The sequence below is a fragment of the Sinohyriopsis cumingii genome, chromosome 8 (genome assembly GCF_028554795.1).
Source record: "Sinohyriopsis cumingii isolate HCF-2022 chromosome 8, ASM2855479v2, whole genome shotgun sequence".
Taxonomy (NCBI): Eukaryota; Metazoa; Mollusca; class Bivalvia; order Unionida; family Unionidae; genus Sinohyriopsis; species Sinohyriopsis cumingii.
In genome coordinates this window covers 75,787,672-75,795,322 of record NC_142968.1, presented here as the reverse complement: position 1 = coordinate 75,795,322, position 7,651 = coordinate 75,787,672, and the positions used below count along the sequence as shown (strand labels likewise).

General features: G+C 35.8%; 1 non-coding gene across 1 annotated transcript; it reads left to right on the top strand.

The window, feature by feature from the left end:
* The first annotated feature begins 2,277 nt into the window (after positions 1 to 2,277).
* LOC149793881 (signal recognition particle RNA) lies at positions 2,278 to 2,575 on the top strand. Its single transcript, XR_016423146.1, has one exon.
* Positions 2,576 to 7,651: the final 5,076 nt, after the last annotated feature.

The following is a 7,651-nucleotide window of genomic DNA, read 5'->3' as shown; positions in this document are numbered from 1 at the left end:
GACTACGATCTTTTTGGGTTCGACACATGGCTGGCTCTGTACGACTTCTGACTGGCTCGTTATGAAGTTGCGGAGAAGCACACCAAATTATATTTCTTTTTAAAATCTTTATGTACCCTTTTTTTATTCATCTATCAAATGTACTTTGGATTTCATATATTTGAACACCAAATAGGAGAACGAATGCAGAAGCAAATACATAACAAAGAAATGTATTCGCCGTATGTTACAAGTAAGAATGCTATTATTATTATTATTATTGATGCTGTAGAATATCGGAAACAAATATTCAAATTGTCAGTCAGAGCAAATTTCAATTGCAGAGCACACAAATACACCCACTCACACCCCCCCACACACACCCACACTCCCCCCACACAAACACACACACACACACAAACATACACACACATACACACGTGCGATTATCGGATGATATATCCATATCAATGTTATGTCATGTTCTAAACGTTAGACGATGTTGCATAGAGTCACAATGGCTAAGAAGATTAAAGATTTGCTCTATCAATATGGCCCTGGATATGTGCGGATGACATACGATGTTGGTTATGGAAAAGAAGTTGTTTTGGAGTTCACACAAATGATTAGAGAGACTGCATTTCAATGTTGGTCGGAACGTATTACTAATTCCTCAGAATGTTATTACTGTGCTCAGTATAAATCCCTACTACAATGTGAGAAATACCTCTCATGTAATATACTTTTCAATTTAAGAAAACGTTTATTGCAACTAAGATGTTCCAGGCATAAACGAATGATTGGAACAGGAAGAAGGAAATACAAATTGATAGTGCATTGAGATTTTGTGAACTGTGCATTAGAAGAAATATTTATTTAATAAGTGATGAATTTCAATTTGTTTGCGTTTGCCCAGAATATGATATTATTAGAAGACGATCTCTAAAAAATGTATATTATGTATAACCAAGCGTTACAAAATTTGTGTGGCTTTTGGTTAAGATTGATGTAGTGACGCTGTATAATTTATCAGATTACCGGTACAGATCATTTGCTAGGAGAGAGGGCTCTTTATGTCCATCCGAATAAATGATGTGAATATATTACTATTCCGACCTAAGTGTAGTAATAAGTGTAGAAATAAATCAAGAATTTATATTTCCACATGCATTAAAGAAAATGCGGCGTTCCAGTTGTGTATATAAAACATAATTTTGTATTACGGGCCGGGGGCCTATATTTTTGAAATAAAGTGATTTGATTTGATACTGTTGAGTTTCAAATGAAAATAGGAAAAGCATAACTTATAAATTCCTTTCCAACAGTAAACTGTTGCAGGCAAATTGAACCTATCGAATAGGCAAATACTAGGATTTTGGCTTTCTACATTTTCTTCTAGATTTGATCAAAATGGCAAAGATAATACCAGTGAAAATATCTCTCTTTTTCAGCTTAGTTTAAGCTCTAGTTTAAGTTTCCAAGTATTAAAATGAGGAAATAAAACTTGAAATCTGTGAATACATAACAGTGTTTATCCTGTGTAAATAATAATTAGTATTTATGCAGTTTTGAAGGACAAGAAGGTACATACATATCAAATGCTATTAAAGAATATTGCATACACATTGAAAAGTGATATATGAAACCCGTAATTTTATATGCAAAATCAAAATTAATATTTTCCCTTTCATTTCTGTAGAATTTTTTAATAATTAAATATCCGAAATATATATCGTAGCACTGTCAAAGAGAGAGAGAGAGAGAGAGAGAGAGAGAGAATTCGGAGATTTTAATATTGAAAATTAATGATTGTTTAGAACCGTTCAATAGGTGCAAATCTGGACAAATTGGTCGATGCGCTGCCTCACTGACAGATTGCAATGATATAACATCCTATGTGTGTAAATTTGTCCTGTCAGCATAATAATGTCAACAAATTCAATCGGTAACTCGTGTAATACTTCTAGTATTTGGCCACATCTTATTATTCATAAATGAAGGTGATTGGGTACGACCTGTGACAAGAGTAGCAAATCTGAGAACAGATAGTGGTTTTTGTTTGACGACAAGTTGCCTCCCTTAATGGAACATTATGAGTGCGCTCCCTTCGTCAACGAGTGACGCGTACTTCCGCCTTGTCAAATAAGACAGTATAATTTTCCAGGACATTTCGATATTTGTTGTAAATTTTGAGAGTTTCTTCTAAAGCTTGAATTTTGTATCAGTTTCATAAAAGTGTATCATCCAGATTCCACTACATTTTAGAGTTATATATGCTAAGGTTGCAAATTGTTTTCGGCTGGGAGTTGTGGCGTGCTCCTGTAATCCAGCTACTTGGAGGCCGGGGTCGTTGGACGGTTTGAGGGCGGGGGCTCTGCTCCTCGGTGCTCTATGTCGATCGGGTGTCCGCGCTAAGCTCGGCATCAATATGGGTCCCTCGGGGGAGCCTAGGGGGTCCAGGTTGTCTAAGGAGGGACGTACTGGCCCAGGGTGGAAACACAGCAGGCAAAAGTCCCCGTGTCGAGCAGTAGTGGGATCGCGCCTGTGAATAGGCATCGTTGGGTAGCCCGTCCAATATAGTCGGACACGATTCTTTTTCATTTTATTTATTTTGCTATAAAATTATTCATTTTCTTTCCATCTATAGCCATTGAGGTAATTTCTTTTACTTTCTTTTACATACTCGTTCTGATTATAACCCAGTTAATGATATTGTCTTTTATTTTTAGAATTAACTGTACGAAAAGATACATTATAATCATACATAATTTTTATTTTCACGATTCTTTTCTCTTCTAAGCTATTCGGTTTTTCTCTAAAACCTTGTAACCGCTAGCTACATCTTAAAGAGTCGGTATGTGTTCTACCAATAATAATAATAATAATAATAATAATAATTGTCATTATCATTATTATTATTAATTATTATTCCATTGAATAGTTGGTATTATGAAATTAATTTCCAAATGAAATATATGATGTAATTAATTAATAAATTTTAACAGGAAAACATTTGTGAATCTTTCAGAGTACAATATTTCATGATGAATATTAAAATTACAGTCTGCATATGTTCTTAAAAGTTTTATGTTTTTAATATTTTTCTTATTCTTTTTAAAATTTGATTCTATGTATAATTTGTACCCTCGCAGGTCAAGGAAATAGAGACTCTAGTTATGAAAATCATTATGAAGATAATGAAATGATACTGGCGATTGCCATTTCTGAAATACGTGCGTATGTTCTTTCTTATAAGATGAGTCTAAGTGCAAGTAACAGATCCTGATGTTCCATCATATAATGCGCTGGCAGATCAATATCTATGTTGTTTGTTCTATTGATCACTCCTGACAAACTGCATGGAACCAGATCTGAGGGCGCATTATGCATACATTCTACAGAAACTGATTTGGTGAAATTCAGTAACAGCTGGGACATTCATGAAGGTATTATTGATGAATTATTTTTGTTATGAAACACTGCAAGCTTTACTGTGCAGAACATAATGTATTATTATATCAGCTATATGAGGGAATATATTCAGTTTTGGCGGATATCTTTGAGGGAGTAATGCACTTGACAAAAATAAGAGAAAACCTATTTTAAAAGTTATTCCCTTTATTTGGACAAGTATATATATTGAATGTATTACACGACAACCCCGCCCCCTTTCTCTCTCTCATCATTTCTCTCCAATGGAAATTTGCCTTTCTAGGATGTTTTTTTTGCTGTTGTTATTTTGTTAAAAAGGACATGAAATTGATATTAGTAATCCAAACATAGTTCAATTTATTTGAATATGTCACTGTATCAAATTTTCTGTTGCCGTAGGTAGTTTGTGGGATGGTACCTTGACCCATGACTACCCATGTACAGTGTTTATCAAATAGGAGAAAAATAATACATTTACTATTGTAATGATATATACCAGAAAAATTGATGGAGTTAATTGAAAACAACACAGATGATCTTATTTCCGTGAGATTTGCATAACAGAATGATACTCTAGTCAGTTCTTTTGTACCACCATCACATATTGGTTAAGATATGTGTTTTGTTCAGTTTCTCTAGTACTTCTCGCTGCATCTTGTATATCTTTTGTGTATGGATGCATGCCAAGTGCAAAGAAAGCTTATTCACAAAGTCACAGATTTATAAAGAATGTATGTTTTCGTAACGTTACGTTTACGAAGTGTGAAATCAGCACCTATCAGCAGCCCCTTCAGAGGTTGTGAGAGGCTCGGGACACGTTAAAATTGTGAGGTCCCAAGGCCCTGTTAATATTGCAGTTTGTAAATGATTCGAATGTACAAATAAGCCCATATAATTTACTATATACAGAATTAAAAGACAACTAAGTACACATTGAAGTATATTTAATATTATACTATTATATATAAAAAGCGAGGATCCTTAGGGGTTGAGACCCGGGCCATATCGTCTTCTTTGCCCTCCCACCCTGATTGGGCCCGCCTACGAGTCTTCGTCTGTGAGCAAAACATCCATTGTTTTATATTGCAAATCTATGGATACGTTGCATACTCTAAGTTTCTTATTGATTTCTATATGGTCATTTGACTAAGACCGTATAGAAATTGTGATTTACTTGTGATCCGTCACAGATAGACACTTTCGTTTAGGAAATCAAACTTTGTTGGAAAGCGGGAACATATACACAGACAGACAGACAGACAGACAGACACTCATGCACAGAGCAGCATTACTCCATTGTGATTGTAGGCAAGTGTGGCCTGTATTGTATGCGTCAGTGACTATGCTTAAGTTGTGTGTTTGATTCGAGTTACTTTGGCATGCATTATTGGTCACAAGCAGGTGCGCATCCAGGAAGACCGTGCGGGCGTGGGGGAGGGGAGTGGGATGAACATGTAGGCAAGGGAAGTTTTGGAATGGAATCCCTGTAGCACCTGCATTTTGAAAGTTTCCAGAGTATAATTTTAAGGATCTAAATCGCCGTTGCATTTGGTATGCATTTGGCAAACGATATGGTACCCAGGAGCCTAATAAATATATAGTAAACAAAACCGACCAAAATTGTCATTTCTAATTTTGAATTTTGAGTGTGACCATCGTGAGTAACGATATATGTCATCGCGCACGAACTCCTGCCACAAATTAATGTTTGGAACAGGCACACCCTCATTCGTCCTACCTACTCTACTGTATTGATTCCTTTCCCCCTCTCTGTCTCTGTCTCTGTTTCTTTGTCATGATTCTTTTAATGGCTAATCTTTAATATTTTGAATCATCTTATGTCTGAAGGTTGATCGTGTGTAGAAAGGTGATACTATAATATTAGTTTTTCTTCATTAATAAAAGTCTAATATAGATTTTAAATTCTACCGAATGTGAATACAAGTTCGAAACTGATACGGAAAATGTGACATGGGAAACAACTCTTACAATTAGTGTAATTTTACTGGTAGAGTTATTTTTTTTTATGTTCTGGCACGTTGATTCCCTTTATCGATTAACATAGTTAAGATCCACTTGTTTGATATTGGGGCCTCATGCAGGCCTTACGGTACTAATTCCGTTCCCACAGTGAAGCTATGCAAACACCATGATATTAAAAGTTCTAGAACTTTAAATTTCTCAGCTGGTCTGCCTATCTGTCTATACATATATTCACCCACCTAATGGCCAGTAGGTCTGCCTGTCTAGCTATACAAGTATCCACCCACCTATAGGCCAGTTGGTCTGTTTATAGAAATATCCATCCACATACAGGCCAGTTGGTCAGACTATCAGCTTCTTTGTCTGATGACCTCCCAACATCCGACCAGTCTTTCTGCTCACCTGTATTTGTGCATGTTTTTCATCCATTGTTGAATATTGTACGTGAAAATCAAACACAAGAAGATCGTAAATAAAATGAAATAGTCCTACAAAGTGATCCCATTACGATGATGTAATTACGGCGTAAACATTATGCATGTCCCACCGGAACATATAACATTTGACATGGCAGTATTGACAAATTTATACATGTCCACGCGTGAACGATACTATACAGCATGTATTCTGCATTTTAGGGTCCAATGTAGCATAGTTTGATAAGATTTCTTCTCTATTCAAGATGTGTTGTATTGTATTTATTATACTCATTCAAAAGTCAATAAATGATTAAATAAATATTATATTATTTTAGATACACAGTAGAGTTGACATTTTACGACTTTTAAATTGGGACTTGAAGCTTTCTCTGATATGTAAGTATCGAGATAAACTTGATGAAAAGACGACATTGACCTTGTTCGTTGTGTTTAAAGCATTGGATAGATGCTATGGTGCCAAGGAGACGCCAAATGAAAAATATAAAGAAAAGCCACGGAAATTGTCAGTTTTAATGGCAAATCTATCATAAATTAGCATAAAGTGTCAATGTGCACGAGTGTCTAATAGCACGCTAAACACCTGGCAAATTACCGTTGGGAAATTTTCTGTGTTCCTAGTATCCGAACATAATTTCTGTAATTTTCACATATGAAACTGATGATGCGCAGAAGAAACTATTTAAATAACAACAGAACAATGTAGCAGATTTAGAGCATAATTTGTACCGATTTTGACGTATTTGAAAATTAACTTATCTCTTGGTTTTGAAGTTTTGCATTCGAACGTGTATCACAAAATGGCAGGGGTATGGGCTCGCTGGCGATGCTGATAGGAATACGAGTGATACATACAGTGAAAATACAAAAAGATACAGTAAGGAAAAATGAAAGGATAAACCGACTATAACCATAAATTTTTCGATTGACAGTCTTCATTTCAAGGAGGTCCATGGTTGGTTGCCTTGCTTTGCCATTGTTTTCCTTTGCTGCCATTTCCTCGGTATGGCATAACCGATAATGTGGTTAAAATGCCGTTGTAAACCAACCAATATTTCTGCTTGGTAATAGGCAACGATCAAACCTGTAATCTCCAACAAGTAACCAGACCCGTCCATGCTGAGATTCTTAATATCAGCCACGGGCGGCTTCTATATGCTTTGGAAGACATCGAAGGTAAAATGTATGGGTAGCTCTTTGAGACATTAAGGGGCACTGTACGACTTTTGTGAGCATGTGTACAACTTCAGGTGACTACGATCTTTTTGGGTTCGACACATGGCTGGCTCTGTACGACTTCTGACTGGCTCGTTATGAAGTTGCGGAGAAGCACACCAAATTATATTTCTTTTTAAAATCTTTATGTACCCTTTTTATATTCATCTATCAAATGTACTTTGGATTTCATATATTTGAACACCAAATAGGAGAACGAATGCAGAAGCAAATACATAACAAAGAAATGTATTCGCCGTATGTTACAAGTAAGAATGCTATTATTATTATTATTATTGATGCTGTAGAATATCGGAAACAAATATTCAAATTGTCAGTCAGAGCAAATTTCAATTGCAGAGCACACAAATACACCCACTCACACCCCCCACACACACCCACACTCCCCCCACACAAACACACACACACACAAACATACACACACATACACACGTGCGATTATCGGATGATATATCCATATCAATGTTATGTCATGTTCTAAACGTTAGACGATGTTGCATAGAGTCACAATGGCTAAGAAGATTAAAGATTTGCTCTATCAATATGGCCCTGGATATGTGCGGATGACATACGATGTTGGTTAT